Below are 18,247 nucleotides of genomic sequence, written 5' to 3' on the forward strand. Positions count from 1 at the left end.
ACTCGACGCTCCCTTTTCATTCTCTCTTTCTCTCTGTCTCTCTATTGCTCTCTCTCTATCTTCTGTCTTTACCTTCATCCTTTCTCTCACCTGCTCCATCCTAGGCCCAGTGATGATGCAGCCCGTCATTTCAGCCTTTTTTCTCTTCTTTTCAAAAGAAATGGAAATAACACACACACACGGGCACTCGCTCACACACACACACACGCACGCACACACACGCACACACACACGCACGCACACACACACACACACGCACGCACGCACGCACGCACGCACGCACACACACACACACACACACACACACAGAGCAGAAGAATCAAAACTCCCCTGGGGTGGCCGCATTTGGTCTCCATAAATTGGGTTTGCTGACTGTGTAGGTGTGACACACTCGGCGGAGGCTATTGTTTTTCTATTACCTGCATGGCTAGTGGCGGCTCTGTGACCGGAAGCACAGATCGTGCCAGGACTAGAGTGTCTTCCCGCTGCGCCGCCGTTGTGTTTCTGTCTCGTCTGGAGATATCAAGGTTTTTTATTTCTGTAATATCCGTAACAGATACAGATAGTCTTTTGTCAGCCTGATGGAAGACAAGAGAATCCACTGCTCTGTGTATCAGAAAAACAGCACGAACAGATGTCAGCATGCAAACAAACACACTATACCCATGTGTTCTGGTCTCCCTCAACTCATCCCACAGGACACAGTGGTGGCTGCAGGGCTACTCAGGTCTGCGTCCCAAATGGCACCCTATTACCTATACAGTGCACTACATTTGACCGGAGCACAAAAGTAGCGCACTATATAGGGATTAGGGCGCCATTTGGGATGCAGCAGAGGCTCAGTGGGGTGGTGATGTATTATACTGCTCAGTGTCCAGTCCACCTCAGGGAGAGTTTTGGCCACCTACCCTGCACTCATCCTCTCACCCCCATGTTCTTTCCCTCACTCTTATCTTTCATAACAGGATGAGTTTTAAATGTTAACAGCCCAGGCTCGCTCTAGAGATCAATACTAACCACATCACATCTCCCTCCCTGCGCCTGGCAACTGCTGCCTGTCGGCATGGCGATGAAGACAGTGTTCTGAGGGAGAGAGAGAATTATATTCTGCACCTCCCCTCCCTCGCCCCACGCCCCTCCGCAAAATGATTGGTAGGTGATCAGGTTCGCAATTACAAGTGCAGAGGGGGTCATTAGATGAGAAGTGAGGGATGGATGGAAGGGGGAAGAGGGGGAGGAGAGACAAAAGGAGGGGACACAGTGTACGCAGAAAACCAATAACACAATGCGAAAAGAACATTGCCTGTCTCTTGCTATGCTATTCTGACTCGCTGTGGTGAACATGTCTGTGGCTGTGTGTATGTGTGTGTGTGTGTGTGTGTTCTAAATGTGTGTGTGTACGTGTGTGCGTGTGCTCCATCACCTTCCCCTCAGTTGCTTCAGGACAAAATCAATACAGATCTTGGTAACGCTTAATGTGTCCTTAAGGTGTCCATACGACCAGTGTCATATTGGATAATACAGAACACAAGAAAGATACCATCTAGAAATGATGGTGCTCAACTTTATCAGGTTTATCAAGCTATTATCTGTAGAATCATTACAACCGGTCCAGACCCTTCTCTATTGCTCTCTGTGAGCCCACAGAATGAGCAATAACTTCCGGAGCCAACAGAGATGGCCGCCTCGCTTCGCGTTCCTAGGAAACTATGCAGTATTTTGTTTTTATACGTGTTATTTCTTACATTGGTACCCCAGGTAATCTTAGGTTTCATTACATACAGTCGGGAGGAACTACTGGATATAAGAGCAATGTCAACTCACCATCATTACGACCAGGAATATGACTTTCCCGAAGCGGATCCTGTGTTCTGCCTTCCACCCAGGACAATGGATCAGATCCCAGCCGGCGACCCAAAACAACGACGCCGTAAAAGGGGCAAGCGAAGCGGTCTTCTGGTCAGGCTCCGGAGACGGGCACATCGCGCACCACTCCCTAGCATACTACTCGCCAATATCCAGTCTCTTGACAACAAGGTTGATGAAATCCGAGCAAGGGTAGCATTCCAGAGAGACATCAGAGACTGTAACGTTCTTTGCTTCACGGAAACATGGCTCACTCGAGAGACGCTATCGGAGTCGGTGCAGCCAGCTGGTTTCTTCACGCATCGCACCAACAGAAACAAGCATCTTTCTGGTAAGAAGAGGGGCGGGGGGTATGCCTTATGATTAACGAGACGTGGTGTGATCATAACAACATACAGGAACTCAAGTCCTTCTGTTCACCTGACTTAGAATTCCTCACAATCAAATGTCGACCTTATTATCTACCAATTCTCTTCGATTATTATCACAGACGTATATATTCCCCCCCAAGCAGACACATCGATGGCCCTGAACGAACTTTATTTGACTCTATGCAAACTGGAAACCACATATCCTGAGGCTGCATTCATTGTAGCTGGAGATTTTAACAAGGCTAATCTGAAAACAAGACTCCCTAAATTCTATCAGCATATCGATTGCGCAACCAGGAATGGTAAAACCCTGGATCATTGTTATTCTAACTTTCGCAACCCATTTAAGGCCCTCCCGCCCTCCTTTCGGAAAAGCTGACCACGACTCCATTTTGTTGCTCCCAGCCTACAGACAGAAACTAAAACAAGAAGCTCCTTCGCTCAGGTCTGTTCAACGCTGGTCCGACCAATCTGATTCCACGCTTCAAGACTTCTTCGATCACGTGGATTGGGATATGTTCCGCATTGCGCCCAACAACAACATTGACGTATACGCTGATTCGGTGAGCGAGTTCATTGACGATGTCGTACCGATAGCAACGATTAAAACATTCCCAAACCAGAAACCGCGGGTTGATGGCAGCATTCGCGTGAAACTGAAAGCGCAAACCACAGCTTTTAATCAGGGCAAGGAGACCGGAAACATAACCGAATACAAACAATGTAGCTATTCCCTCCGCAAGGCAATCAAACAAGCTAACCGTCAGTATAGAGACAATGTATGGTCACAATTCAACGGCTCAGACACAAGAGGTATGTGGCAGGGTCTACAGTCACTCACGGATTACAAAAAGAAAACCAGCCCCGTCGCGGACCAGGATGTCTTGCTCCCAGACAGACTAAATATCCTTTTTGCTCGCTTTGAGGACAATACAGTGCCACTGACACGGCCCGCAACCAATACCTGAGGACTCTCCTTCACTGCAGCCGACGTGAGTAAAGCATTTAAACGTGTTAACCCTCGCAAGGCTGCAGGCCCAGACGGCATCACCAGCCGCGCCCACAGAGCATGCGCAGACCAGTTGGCTGGTGTGTTTACGGACATATTTAATCAATCCTTTTCCCAGTCTGCTGTTCCCACATGCTTCAAGAGGGCCACCATTGTCCTTGTTCCCAAGAAAGCTAAGCTAACGGAGCTAAACGACTACCGCTCCGTAGCTCTCACTTCCGTCATTATGAAGTGCTTTGAGAGACTAGTCAAGGACCATATCACCTCCACCCTACCTGACACCCTAGACCCACTCCAATTTGCTTACCGCCCAAATAGGTCAACAGACGACGCAAATGCAACCACACTGCACACTGCCCTAACCCATCTGGACAAGAGGAATACCTATGTATTCCTCAAAACTCACCCCACAAGGGTGCGTTCTGAGCCCTCTCCTGTACTCCCTGTTCACCCACGACTGCGTGGCCATGCACGCCTTCAACTCAATCATCAAGATTGCAGACACCACTACAGTGGTAGGCTTGATTACCAACAACGACGATTTGGCCTACATGGAGGAGGTGAGGGCCCTCGGAGTGTGGTGTCAGGAAAATAATCTCACACTCAACGTCAACAAAAGAATGGAGATGATTGTGGACTGTGGACTTCAGGAAACAGCAGAGGGAGCACCCCCCTATCCACATCGACGGGACAGTAGTGGAGAGGGTAGTAAGTTTTAAGTTCCTCGGCATACACATCACGGACAAACTGAATTGGTCCACCCACACAGACAGCGTCGTGAAGAAGCGTGAAGAAATTTGGCGTGTTACCAAAAGCACTCACAAAATTCTACAGATGCACAATCGACAGCATCCTGTCGGGCTGTATCACCTACTGGTATGGCAACTGCTCCGCCCACAACCGTAAGGCTTTCCAGAGGGTAGTGAGGTCTGCACAGCGCATCACCGGGGGCAAACTACCTGCCCCCCAGGACACCTACACCACCCGATGTCACAGGAAGGCCAAGGACAACAACCACCCGAGCCACTGTCTGTTCACCCCGCTATCATCCAGAAGGTGAGGTCAGTACAGGTGCATCAAAGCAGGGACCGAGAGACTGAAAAACAGCTTCTATCTCAAGTCCATCAGACTGTTAAACAGCCACCACTAACATTGAGTGGCTGCTGCCAACACACTGACTCAACTCCAGCCACTTTAATAATGGAAATTGATGGAAATTGATGTAAAAAATATATCACTATCCACTTTAAACAATGCTACTTAATATAATGTTTACATATCCTACATTACTTATCTCATATGTATACGTATATACTGTACTCTATATCATCTACTGCATCTTTATGTAATACATGTATCACTAGCCACTTTAAACTATGCCACTTTGTTTACATGCCCTACATTACTCATCTCATATGTATATACTGTACTCGATACCATCTACTGCATCTTGCCTATGCCGTTCTGTACCATCACTCATTCATATATCTTTATGTACATATTCTTTATCCCTTTACACTTGTGTGTATAAGGTAGTAGTTTTGGAATTGTTTGGTTAGATTACTCGTTGGTTATTACTGCTTTGTCGGAACTAGAAGCACAAGCATTTCGCTACACTCGCATTAACATCTGCTAACCATGTGTATGTGACAAATAAAATTGTATCATATTTTGATTTGATTTAACTGATAACTTGTACCGCGCATGTCTCTACACACCCATTCAGTGTGCCCACTTTTGACCAGAGCCTTATTGGAGGTGCGGAGGAGAACCCCAGTGTCTGGCTGGCTGGATGGTGAGAGAAAAGTTTACTCCAGACTCCAGTCCAATCATCTTCATGTGTTCAGCCCTGGGGCATCACTGCTCTCACTCTCTCTCTCTCTCTCTCTCTCTGTCTCTCTCTCTCACTCTTTGTCTCTCCCTGTCTCTCTCTGCCTCTCTGTCTCTCCCTCTCTCTGTCTCTCTGTGTGTCTCTCTCTGCCTCTGTCTCTCCCTCTCTCTCTCTCTCTCTCTGTGAGCCTCTGTCTCTCTCTCTCTCTCTCTCTCGCTCTCTCTCTCTCTCTTGCTTGCTCTCTCTCTCTCTCTCTCTCTTGCTCTCTCTCTCTCTCTCTCTCTCTCTCTCTCTCTCTCTCTCTCTCTCTCTCTCTCTCTCGCCGTCTCTCTCTCTCTCTCTCTCTCTCTCTCTCTCTCTCTCTCTCTCTCTCTCCGTCTCTCTCGCCGTCTCTCTCTCTCTCTCTCTCTCTCTCTCTCTCTCTCTCTCTCTCTCTCTCTCTCTCTCTCTCTCTCTCTCTCTCTCTCTCTCTCTCTCTCTCTCTCTCTGTCTCTCTCTCTCTCTCTCTCTCTCTCTCTCTCTCTCTCTCTCTCTCTCTCTCTCTCTCTCTCTCTCTCTCTCTCTCTCTCTCTCTCTCTCTCTCTCTCGCCGTCTCTCTCTTTCTCAGACAAATAAACAGAAAAACAAACAAACGGGGCCGGCGCCGGCTCAGGCACACATTCACACCACAGCAACTTTTTAATTATCTTTTTATGCTGATTTTTGCCATCAAGCCCTGGGGACTCGCTAGTGAAAACAATTACAAGTGGGAGAGTGTTTTTCTCTCTTATCTGAGAAGAACCAGAGCCTCCAGGGTGATCAACCTAACCCGTTTCTCTCTCTTTCTCTCACTCTCTTTTTCTCTCTCTCTCTCTCTCTCTCTCCTTCCTTGTTTGATTCCTGTCCTCGCCCTCACCCTCTCTCACCCTCTCTCACCCTCTCTCTCTCTCTCTCTCTCTCTCTCTCTCTCCTTCCCTGTTTGATTCCTGTCCTCGCCCTCACCCTCTCTCACCCTCTCTCTCTCTCGCTCTCTCTCGCTCTCTCTCTCTCTCTCTCTCTCTCTCTCTCCTTCCTTGTTTGATTCCTGTCCTCGCCCTCACCCTCTCTCACCCTCTCTCTCTGTCTTGTCCCCCTCTTCATGTCTGCTCCTCTCTGTATTTCTATTATATCCCTCCCTTCCATGCCTCTCCTCTCCTGTCTCAGTGTGTGTGGCTGGTCCGTAGGGACCTCTCTGAGACAGGGTAATGGGGTCTGATGAGGCTGCAGCCTGATAGACAGTGTATTGACAGAGGGCAGAGGGTTCATTACAACACCCATGACTGACAGGATCCTCCATGTCATGATTAAGATCAAGATAAAGGGCTCTCAGACATGCCACATTATCTGTGTTCGGCATCTCTCTATCTCTCTCCCCCTCCTTGTCTCGTTCTCTCTCCCCCGGTCTCTCCTTCTATCTCGCTCCCTCTTTCTCTCTCTTCCACTGTCTCTCTCTCCATCTCTTGTCTCGCTTTCTCATGTCTCTCTCTCTTTCCCTCTCTGCCCCATGTCAGCCTCATAGCCTCATCAAGATATATTTTTGGAATGTCATAACAATTACCCTCAATTGGTAATTTCAACAGCCCTTGACATTCTGTCAGCCATAGAGGCAGTGATTTCATTTGACATTTCTCAACATAATTGATACTCCTATGATGTATCAGGACAGTCACATATAATTAACACCCATCTGATTGGCCACAGGTGCTAATTTGTGTGTGTTTTGGAGTGTTTTGATCATGTGCGCGTGCGCATGTGCGCGCGCGCGTGTGTGTGTGTGTGTGTGTGCGTGTGTGTGTGTGAGCGCGCACGTGTCATCTTAATGACAGCTTCATAAGAGACGGGGTCTTAAACCAGCCCAATGTCTGCAGTTTCCTTCACAAACTGAGCCGCTGAGGCTGAAGATTCATAGACAAATGCCCCGGAGTCTTAATGAAGATGCGGAAATACCAGAGAAAAAAAGCAAACTCTTCAGCCAGCCTGTAATGAATCAATCAGATACATACAGACGTCTGCATGCATCTTCCGTGTTAATGTTGAGTACAGACATATGCAATACGGTATGCGCGGTAAACTGTCAGTCATGGTGGTCTTGCTTCCTCCGATCTGTGACAGTAGTAGATTTCCCAGGTTTTTCCCTGGGAAATGAACGGGTCTGTCAGGTACAGAGGTTCAAGAGAGTGAAGACAGAGTGCCACTACCTGTGTGTGACACTGTCTATATCTCAGTGCTGCTACTGTCTGTGTTTAGTACCAATACCTCAGTGTGCACACACATTGGACTGTCGAGGTCCTTGACAAAGGACACGGCGATAACATTTGCATTGCTGGTCATTTGGTATTCCTACTGTAAATTGTGTTGTTTAGCAGAAAAATACTTATTCATGATTAAAAACTCATTAACAACTCATTTTGGCCTACAGCCTTTCTAAGTGTGCCTGGGAGCTCAGATACACTAAATAACCAAAAGTATGTGGACACCTGCTCTTTGAACATCTCATTTCAAAATCATGGGCATTTATATGGAGCTGGTCCCCCGCTTTGCTGCTATAAAACTCTCCTGGGAAGGCTTTCCACTAGATGTCGGAACATTGCTGAGGGGACTTGCTTCCATTCAGCCACAAGAGCATTAGTGAGGTCGGGCACTTGCAGTCGGCGTTCTAATTGATCACAAAGATGTTTAATGGGGTTTAATTCTTCCACACCGATCTCGACAAACTATTTTTGTATGGACCTGCTTTGATCATGGGGGCATTGTCAGGAAAGGGCCATCCCCAAATTGTTGCCACAAAGTTGGAAGCTGTGGTGTTAAGATTTCCCTTCACTGGAACTAAGGGGCCCAGCCTGAACCATGAAAAACAGCCCCAGACCATTATTCCTCACCCACCCAAACTTTACAGTTGGCACTATTCATTGGGGCATGTAGCGTTCTCCTGACATCCGCCAAACCCAGAATCGTCCGTCTGACTGTCAGATGGTGAAGCGTGATTCATCACTTCAGAGAATGTTTCCACTGCTCCAGAGTCCCAATGGTGGTTGGCTTTACACCACTTGTGCCAACGCTTGGCAATGCACATGGTGATCTTAGGTTTGTGTGCGGCTACTCGGCCATGGAAACCCACTTCATGAAGCTCCCGACGAACAGTTATTGTGCTGACGTTGCTTCCAGAGGCAGTTTGGAACTCGGTATTGCAACCAAGGACAGATGATTTTTATGCACTACGTGCTTCAGACTCGGCGGTCCCGTTCTGTGAGCTTGTGTGGCCTACCACTTCGCGGCTGAGCCGTTGATGCTCCTAGACATTTCCACTTTACAATAACAGCACTTACAGTTGACCGGGGCAGCTCTAGCAGGGCAGAGATTTGATAAACTGACTTGTTGGAAAGGTGGCATCCTATCCTATGACCATTATACTGCCAATGTTTGTCTATGGAGATTGCATAACTGAATCCACAAGTTTTAAGTGGTGTCCACATACCTTTGTATGTACTGTATAGTGTATGAACTTATCCCCCCATGACATTAATAATATACATTTTAGGTCACGACCGCAACACCGGTTCTCTGACAGTATGAGTGAGGTATTTCACTAAGGGATACGCCCCCAATGTATTTGTTATTACGCTAGCCAGGATTGGCTGGACGTCGAGGACGTGTGCGTCTAGGTGTCCCTCCTACCCTTCAAAAGTTCTGACGCAGCGTCTCTGAGTAATTAAAAAATAAGCAACACCTCCTCCTCGCTCATGCAAGAAGTGTGGCCTGGTGAAATACCTCACTCATACTATCAGAGAACCCGGGGTTACGGTCGTAACCTAAATTTCTCTTTCAAGTATTAGTTTCGGTATTTCACTTATGGGATATACTGACGCCTGTAATGCCAGACAAGCTTATGCTAACGACCAACTGCCCTGTGCAATATTTCACACAAACAGGTTTTGCTCTTACGCATAAAACAGCAACTTCATTCCTTTCCAAGCTACAGTCTGCCAAAGAGACGGCCCAGCTCATGGTGCAGCACGTCTTCCGGATCCATAGACTCCCAGTGGACATGGTCTCTGACGGTCCTCAGTTCTCGTCTCGGTTCTGGAAGGCGAGCAAGCCAACCAAGACCTGGAGACGACTCTTCGCTGCCTGGTCTCTGCCAACCCAACCACCTGGAGCCAGCAACTAGTGTGGGTCGAATATGCCCGCAACACCCTGCCTTGCTCTGCCACGGGTCTCCCGCTCTTTGAGTGTTCCCTGGGTTATATCAGCCCCCACTCTTCCCTGAGCTAGAGGAAGAGGTCGGCATACCTTTGGCCCAGATGTTTGTCCGCCGCTGTACCTGTAAGAGATCCTGGTCTGCTTTTCTCAAGGCCACCTCCAGGTATAGACAAACGGACCGCCACCAGACCCTAGCTCCCCGGTATCGTCTCCGGCGGAAGGTATGGCTGTCCCGCTCTCCCTCCGGTTTATCGTCTCTTTCCCCATCTCCAAGGTCATTAGCCCCTCTGCTGTTCGTCTCCTGTTGCCCCGGACCCTCCGTATACATCCCACATTTCATGTGTCTAGAATCAAACCCACTTCTCAATCCTGGCTGTCTGTACTGTAATAGAGGCTCCTAATGAATACGCCTGGGTGCGTATCCCTAAACACCGAAACGAATACTTGAAAGAAACACTGTATACATGTGCAATTACAGAGGCTCACCAGACATGACTGATCTCATCCTCATGGATCTATGCTAAGGCAATAGAATCAAAATAGTGTTTTATTAACATAAGATAAAGCCTGTATGTCTGAGGCAGAGCTAAAGTGAAAAACACACCTAGCATTTCTCCCATTGACATTATGATGTATAAAAAGTTTGATGGATCACTGACTTTAGCACTCACACACACACAACTTGGCATCTGTAACATCACTCTTATTAAACTGTGCATTGGAATTCCAGCTCTCAGAGATGACTTGTTCAATCGATAGAGACGAGGCTTCTGGACAGGAATCGAGTAGAGAGAGAGAGAGAGAGAGAGAGAGAGGGAGAAACATATTTCATTAAGAGAGAAAGAGTGTCGTGGAATATATTGAATGTAATTTCATCACATTCACTTCCAATCCTCTCTCTCTCTCTCTCTCTCTCTCCCTCTCTCTCTCTAGCTCTCTCTCTCTTTCTCTCTCTCTCTCTCTCTCTCTCGCTCTCTCTCTCTCTCTCTCTCTTTCTCTCTCTCTCTCTCTCTCTCTCTCTCTCTCGCTTTCTTTCTTTCTTTCTTTCTCTCTCTCTCTCTCTCTCTCTACAGTATATCTCTCTGTTTCTCTGAATTATCTCTCAATCATAGAGCTTTTAACAGTGAAGCCAGAGTGTCAGCACAAACGAAACATGAGCCGGTATGGTATCAACACATCTATCAAACACGCACTGTTTTGTTTGGGGGGGAAATAGTAAAAAGAGAAACACAGGGAAAGAAGAAAAACTCTCTGACAGATAAACACTGGCTTCAAAGATAATTGTTTCACTACAGACAAAGTGATGGCAAAGTTTTCTCTATCTCCTCTGTTTTCAAATTTCCTCCAGAGCAGTCCTGAATATCTTGCTAACAATCCCTCAAAGGTGACTCCCTACAAATGTGTAGAATGATAGCATTATTTCATGCTTACCTCCAAATCTCTCACCTGCGTCTGTTCCCCCCCTCTCTTTCACTCAACAATTTTGTCTATATCTCTCTTCCTCTCATCCTCGCTAGCTGCTGGTTACTTGTATCTACCTCAGGACATGTGCCAGGGGGAACATACAGAACAGTACATTCTAGGAGTATGATCAAGTCAGGAAGACTGTAGTGCCAGTAGAGACAGAGGAGACAGAGACAGTGTGTCAGTGTGTTTGTCTGTTCTGGGCTGGCAGGAGACTTTGATCCACACTAGAGACAGACAGTGAGAAAGAGAGAGAGAGAGAGAGAGAGAAGGAGAGAGGAGCCGCCACAGCCCAGTGGAGATGAACAGGCCTTCAACCCACCTGTCAGGAGCCCCCCCACCCCACCCAAGTAACACACACACACGCACGAAAGCACACACACACACACACACACACACACACACACACACACACACACACACACACACACACACACACACACACACACACACACACACACTATTGCAGCTCTGTGAACTGAAGCTGATTTAAACACCTCAGAGGGCTGAGAGGGCTGAGAGATGCTGAAACTCGCCTTGCTGCGTGGTTACAGGTGTGTATGAGTGTGTGTCTGTGTGTGTGAGCGCACTACGCAATGTTGTGTGTGTGCGGGGGGGTGGGATGATTACATTTTACGCTGACCCTGCTGGGTACAAACATGTGTGCACTAAATTAGACTGTCAGGGAGATTTGCCTTTCCCTCTATTCTCTTCCTCTCCTCCCTCTCTTCATCCGCTTCTCCCTCCCTTGCTTCCTCTCCCTCACAGAAACCTTGCAGGGAGATTTAATTCTGTCCGTTCCTTTCTCTGTCTTCAAAGACATGCTAACACACACAGAGACTGGCATGCTACTCAGCTCACTTGCTCGCACAAGTGTTACCAGTCAACTCCTTAGCCTGAATACCTGTCATGACTAGGTGTGTGTACATGGTTGCGATGTGTTACCATGTGTGTTTGAATGAGTCTCAGAGAGAGCTCCATCTCCACCTGAGCCCTATTATCTGGGTTTAAATTAGCAGTGTCAATTCTCCTCTTGGCCACTTGGGGTCACTGCAGCACCACGAAGAACCTCCTTCACAAACCCAAAAGACTTCTGAAGCCTACTGTGGATGGATGAATAACACTGCTGTGGGCGCAATAGAAGACTCAGAAAGGACCAGCATCCCATCAGGAGTGCAGTCATATCGAACCACACAAACCGAGCTATCAAAAACAAAAATGCTTTCCCTTGAATTCTCTTTAGCGGCATTTAACCCTGAGCAGTTGATGCTCTCTGCGGATGATGTGAGAGTTGACTTGTGATAAAGCAATCAGCCACTGAGAGAGAAAAAGGACGGAATAGGATGGAATAGACTGAATAAAATATAACAGGTGGGAGAGATGTGAAAGAGAGAGAGAGATCTGGAATGCTGACATTGTGTGGTTGACGGCTAAGTGACGTTGCCTTCCTGAGATTTGAAGTACTGTTGCCCTGGACCCATATCTTGTGTTATGTGAGTTCTTCTGTTTGGGTGTTGGATGATACTTCCATTAGTCAATTCCCTGGAGTCACACACACACACACACACACACACACACACACACACACACACACACACACACACACACACACACACACATGTACCAGCGTATTGAACTCCAAATGTGTTATTCTGTTTTAAAGTACACTCAGCGATACGACGTATTATGCTCAATGTAAAGGGCATAGTGGGTCAATTTCCGCAAACAACTAAGCGCGTTGAAGTGCGAGGCTAAACTCCTCCACTGTTCTGGTCCCGTAGCTACCACGTTGTAGCAGCGTGAAGGTGAAACCGGGCACATGTGTGTGACTGTCTAAGAGCGAAGCCTTGTGTCTCGCTCTGCGCGATATCTGTGGTCCTGTTCGTGGCAATGTCATTTAGCCGTCTACCTTTAGTGACATGAAATGAAAGAAGCTCTGCTAGTTGCAAAAAAGTCCAGCTGGATGCAAATCAAACAAAACGGCATTTCTATAGGTTGGCTTCTGTGATAAGCATCTCTAAATGTGGTCTCCAATAATAATCGTGTCAATAACAAGATTTATTTTTTATATAATTTGTTTCCAAATAATACAAATATTGAATTCTACATTTCCTTTAAGATACGAGTGGACCAATCAAATGTGTAGAGCTGTATTGAAATGGTAGAGGTGGCCAATCAGAAGCTCAGAACCAGAGTGAGACGGTGGAGGTGGCCAATGGGCTGATTAGGAGCAGGGTGAGAGGTTAAAGGGTGGCGTATGGAGTGGGACAGACAGATAGTCTTTGATGGGTCAGAGAGAGTTTACCGTCCTACTCAGTGTGCTTCCTCAGGGCTCCTCTACCTTATTGATCGTATCTACAGTGAAGAGAGAGTGTGTGTGTGTGTGTGTTTGGGTGTGTGTGTGTGTGTGTGTGTGTGTGTCAGAAGGAGGAAAGAGAAAGTGCAAGGGAAGAAGAGTGAGTGAGAGGTAGGATGAGACAGAGTGAGAGGTAGGATGAGACAGAGTGAGATGTAGGATGAGACAGAGTGAGATGTAGGATGAGAGCGAGTGAGAGGAAGGATGAGAGACAGTGAGAGGTAGGATGAGAGAGAGTAAGCATGAGAGAGAGAGAGAGGTAAGATGAGACAGAGTGAGAGGTAGGATGAGACAGAGTGAGATGTAGGATGAGACAGAGTGAGATGTAGGATGAGAGCGAGTGAGAGGAAGGATGAGACAGAGTGAGAGGAAGGATGAGAGACAGTGAGAGGTAGGATGAGAGAGAGTAAGAATGAGAGAGAGTGAGAGGTAGGATGAGACAGAGTGAGAGGTAGGATGAGACAGAGTGAGATGTAGAATGAGAGAGAGTGAGAGGTAGGATGAGAGAGAGTGAGAGGAGGCATGAGAGAGAGGGAGGATGAGAGAGAGTAAGCATGAGAGAGAGTGAGAGGGAGTGAGAGGTAGGATGAGAGAGAGTGAGAGGAAGGATGAGACAGAGTGAGAGGAAGTATGAGAGACAGTGAGAGGTAGGATGAGAGCGAGTAAGCATGAGAGAGTGAGAGGGAGGATGAGAGAGAGTGAGAGGTAGGATGAGAGAGAGTGAGAGGTAGGATGAGAGAGAGTGAGAGGAAGCATAAGAGAGAGTGAGAGGAAGCATGAGAGAGAGTGAGAGGTAGGATGAGAGAGAGTGAGAGGAAGGATGAGACAGAGTGAGAGGAAGGATGAGAGACAGTGAGAGGTAGGATGAGAGAGAGTAAGCATGAGAGAGAGTGAGAGGGAGGATGAGAGAGAGTGAGAGGTAGGATGAGAGAGAGTGAGAGGAAGGATGAGACAGAGTGAGAGGAAGGATGAGACAGAGTGCGAGGAAGGATGAGAGACAGTGAGAGGTAGGATGAGAGAGAGTAAGCATGAGAGATAGTGAGAAGTAGGATGAGAGAGAGTGAGAGGAAGCATGAGAGAGAGGGAGGATAAGAGAGAGTAAGCGGGAGGATGAGAGAGAGTGAGAGGTAGGATGAGAGAGAGTGAGAGGAAGGATGAGACAGAGTGAGAGGAAGGATGAGAGACAGTGAGAGGTAGGATGAGAGCGAGTAAGCATGAGAGAGAGTGAGAGGGAGGATGAGAGAGAGTGAGAGGTAGGATGAGAGAGAGTGAGGGGAAGGATGAGACAGAGTGAGAGGAAGGATGAGAGACAGTGAGAGTTAGGATGAGAGAGAGTAAGCATGAGAGAGAGTGAGAGGTAGGATGAGAGAGAGTGAGAGGAAGCATAAGAGAGAGTGAGAGGTAGGATGAGAGAGAGAGAGAGGAAGCATGAGAGAGATTGAGAGGGAGGATGAGAGAGAGTGAGAGGAAGCATGAGAGAGGGTGATAGGTAGGATGAGAGAGAGTGAGAGGAGGGATGAGACAGAGTGAGAGGAAGGATGAGAGAGAGTGAGAGGGAGGATGAGAGAGAGTGAGAGGAAGCATGAGAGAGAGTGAGAGGTAGGATGAGAGAGAGTGAGAGGAAGCATAAGAGAGAGTGAGAGGTAGGATGAGAGAGAGAGAGAGGAAGCATGAGAGAGATTGAGAGGGAGGATGAGAGAGAGTGAGAGGAAGCATGAGAGAGGGTGAGAGGTAGGATGAGAGAGAGTGAGAGGAGGGATGAGACAGAGTGAGAGGAAGGATGAGAGAGAGTGAGAGGGAGGATGAGAGAGAGTGAGAGGAAGCATGAGAGAGTGTGAGAAAGAGTAAGCATGAGAGAGTGAGAGGTAGGATGAGAGAGAGTGAGAGGTAGGATGAGAGAGAGTGAGAGGAAGCATGAGAGAGAGTGAGAGGTAGGATGAGAGAGAGTAAGCATGAGAGAGAGTGAGAGGGAGGATGAGAGAGAGTGAGAGGTAGGATGAGAGAGAGTGAGAGGGAGGATGAGAGAGAGTGAGAGGGAAGATGAGATAGAGTGAGAGGAAGCTTGAGAGAGGGTGAGAAAGAGTGAGCATGAGAGAGTGAGAGGTAGGATGAGAGAGAGTGAGAGGTAGGATGAGACAGCGTGAGAGGAAGCATGAGAGAGAGTGAGAGGTAGGATGAGCGAGAGTGAGAGGACACATGAGAGAGAGTGAGAGGTAGGATGAGAGAGAGTGAGGCATTGACCTTTAGGCTGCTTTCCTGTTTACTTTAAAAGCACTAAATGGAGCTTTTCTCATTCCTATTTCTCCTTGATGGTATCCAACAGGATGGGCTACTTACCCCTGCTCTACGCTTGATTTGCTATAGCTCCTCAGGACCATATGGAGAGTCTTCAGAGAGGGTAGGGTGTGTGTGTGTGTGTGTGTTGGGATGCTCTTTACCACTTTACCAGATGCTTAGTGTTTAAGCTGTAAACACGGAGTATTCTGCAGAACCATCTCACAGCGATCAGAGACACGAATGACAGCCTTTGCTCTAAAGTGAGTGTGTGTGTGAGTAAGAGTGTGTGTGTGCACTGTCAGTTCATCAGCAAGGAAGGAAAATGTAAGTTGACATGGTAATATTGATTTCATTTTAGAAGGGGAGAGGAGGGTGAGAGAGAGAGAGTCGGCGTGATTTTGGCATAAACAAAGGGAACGTAGCCTAGAGGGGACCTGGGACAGGATAAGATGTAGACTTAAGCAAAGTGTTTTTTTCTTTAGTTTGCACCTGCGCTAAAATTCAATAACCTCTTTACTGAGTTGGAGAACTCCACAGGCTCACTTACACACACACACACCCACACACACGCGCGCACGCATTCACACACACGCACACGCGCACACAAACACACACATAAACTGAATGAATACGCTAAACGAGGGCAGCACACCCCTGCTCCCCACCGGATAACAATGATCCAACATGTCAAAGCTGAGCATCAGAGACTGATTGACACTCTGCAGGGGCCTGGTCTGCATCAAGTTTATTTTAGCCTGTGTGCGTGTGTGTTCGTGCTTGTGCGTGTCTGTGTGTGTGTTTCTATGTGCATGTGTGTGTGTGTGTCTCTGTGTGTGTCCTTTAAACTGGCTGATTGAACTGCTCCGTCCTTAAATCTGGCTGATTGAACTGCTCTGTCCTTAAATCTGGCTGATTGAACTGCTCCGTCCTTAAAGCTGGCTGATTGAACTGCTCCGCCCTTAAATCTGGCTGATTGAACTGCTCCGTCCTTAAAGCTGGCTGATTGAACTGCTCCGTCCTTAAATCTGGCTGATTGAACTGCTCTGTCCTTAAATCTGGCTGATTGAACTGCTCTGTCCTTAAAGCTGGCTGATTGAACTGCTCTGTCCTTAAATCTGGCTGATTGAACTGCTCTGTCCTTAAAGCTGGCTGATTGAACTGCTCTGTCCTTAAATCTGGCTGATTGAACTGCTCTGTCCTTAAAGCTGGCTGATTGAACTGCTCTGTCCTTAAAGCTGGCTGATTGAACTGCTCTGTCCTTAAATCTGGCTGATTGAACTGCTCCGTCCTTAAAGCTGGCTGGTTGAACTGCTCCAAAGCCCATTGCTGACTAAGCCACTGATAGTTCAGATCAGCAGTACAATGGAACCCAGCTCACCTTCAAACGGGTGATGTTAATGTGTATACACATACAGACGGATAGATAGACAGACAGACGGACGGACGGACGGACAGACAGACAGACGGACGGATGGACGGACAGACGGACGGACGGACGGACGGACGGACGGACGGACGGACGGACGGACAGACAGACAGACGGACGGACGGACGGACGGACGGACGGACGGACGGACGGACGGATGGACAGACAGACGGACGGACTGAAGGACGAACAAGCGGCTGGACGGACTGACGGACGGACGGACGGACGGACGGACAGACACAGTCAGCGGCCAATGTGGACAGTGGTTCTGTTTTGGTGTTGGGTATTACAGTTAAAACCCTGAGCACTTGCTGTCTCTGTGTTAAACGGCAGGCGAGCAGCAGCAGGGGACTCCTATACACTAATATCATCACATGAAAAAGAGGAGATAGAAAGCGCTATGGACAGACGGAAAAAGAGGAGATAGAAACCGTGATGGACAGAAAAAAGCAGCAAAGGAAAGTGATACACAGAGAAGGATGAGAGAAAGAGAGAGAGAGACTGAGCAAGAAAGAGGGAAACAGACAGGTGGGGACAGATAGAAGCAGGTTAAGCTCATTGGGGACGTTGGGAGTTTTATTATCACTCACATCCACTCTGATCCCTGTCCCTCGCCACCTGCGGCCATTTTGGAGCAATCTTGAGCCTTCAGTACGCTGGCTCTCCTTGGACCACCTGCAATTAAAAAGCCAGGGAGGAGAGTATGGGAAACAGATGAAACAGGGACATCTCAAATCCATCTTCCCCCCTGCTGCTGCTGTTGCCACGGTCTACGGCTTCTGTTGCCCTCTTTAGGGAAGAGTCTGTGAATGAGATAGAGAATGAGCAAGAGAGAACGAGAGAAAGATGGTTTAGTTAGCGAGAGAAGGTTTTGTTTGCTAGTATCAGTGACATTCCCCAGCCTAATGTAAAACAGCCAATATCGTATTTGTCTGGGTTTAGTGTATACCTATGGGTTTTCACCAGCAATTCTTATTAAAACTCCCCGTATTATTCATTATGCATCATATGATGCTGATTTTTGCATTATACTGTATGATAAAAAATGCATCATGTGGGGATGATTTCTGTATTATAGAAGTTATTTTTTTAACTAGGCAAGTCAGTTAAGAACAAATTCTTATTTACAACGACGGCCTAGGAACAGTGGGTTAACTTCCTTGTTCAGGGGTAGAACGACAGATTTTTACCTTATCAGCTCGGGGATTTGATCTGGCAACCTTTCAGTTACTGGCCCAATGCTCTAACCACTAGGCTACTCTGCCAACCCATTATAAAATTTACATATCTTGAAAACTTGAGTGCTGATGAGCAAAACATTTTGGGACTATGTCAACAACGGACTAATGAAACAAATACCAAAAGATAGTTTTTGGGTGGAGATTCCTTGTTAAATGTTGCTGCATGTACTGTAGCATAACGAGGCAAG

At 47.5% G+C, this 18,247-nt stretch overlaps 1 pseudogene; it reads left to right on the forward strand.

The window, feature by feature from the left end:
* Nucleotides 1–18,247, forward strand: part of LOC139390899 (piggyBac transposable element-derived protein 4-like) — a 98,060-nt pseudogene that overhangs the window by 57,392 nt on the left and 22,421 nt on the right.

The sequence above is a fragment of the Oncorhynchus clarkii genome, chromosome 31, assembly GCF_045791955.1.
Source record: "Oncorhynchus clarkii lewisi isolate Uvic-CL-2024 chromosome 31, UVic_Ocla_1.0, whole genome shotgun sequence".
In the NCBI taxonomy this organism is placed as follows: domain Eukaryota; kingdom Metazoa; phylum Chordata; class Actinopteri; order Salmoniformes; family Salmonidae; genus Oncorhynchus; species Oncorhynchus clarkii.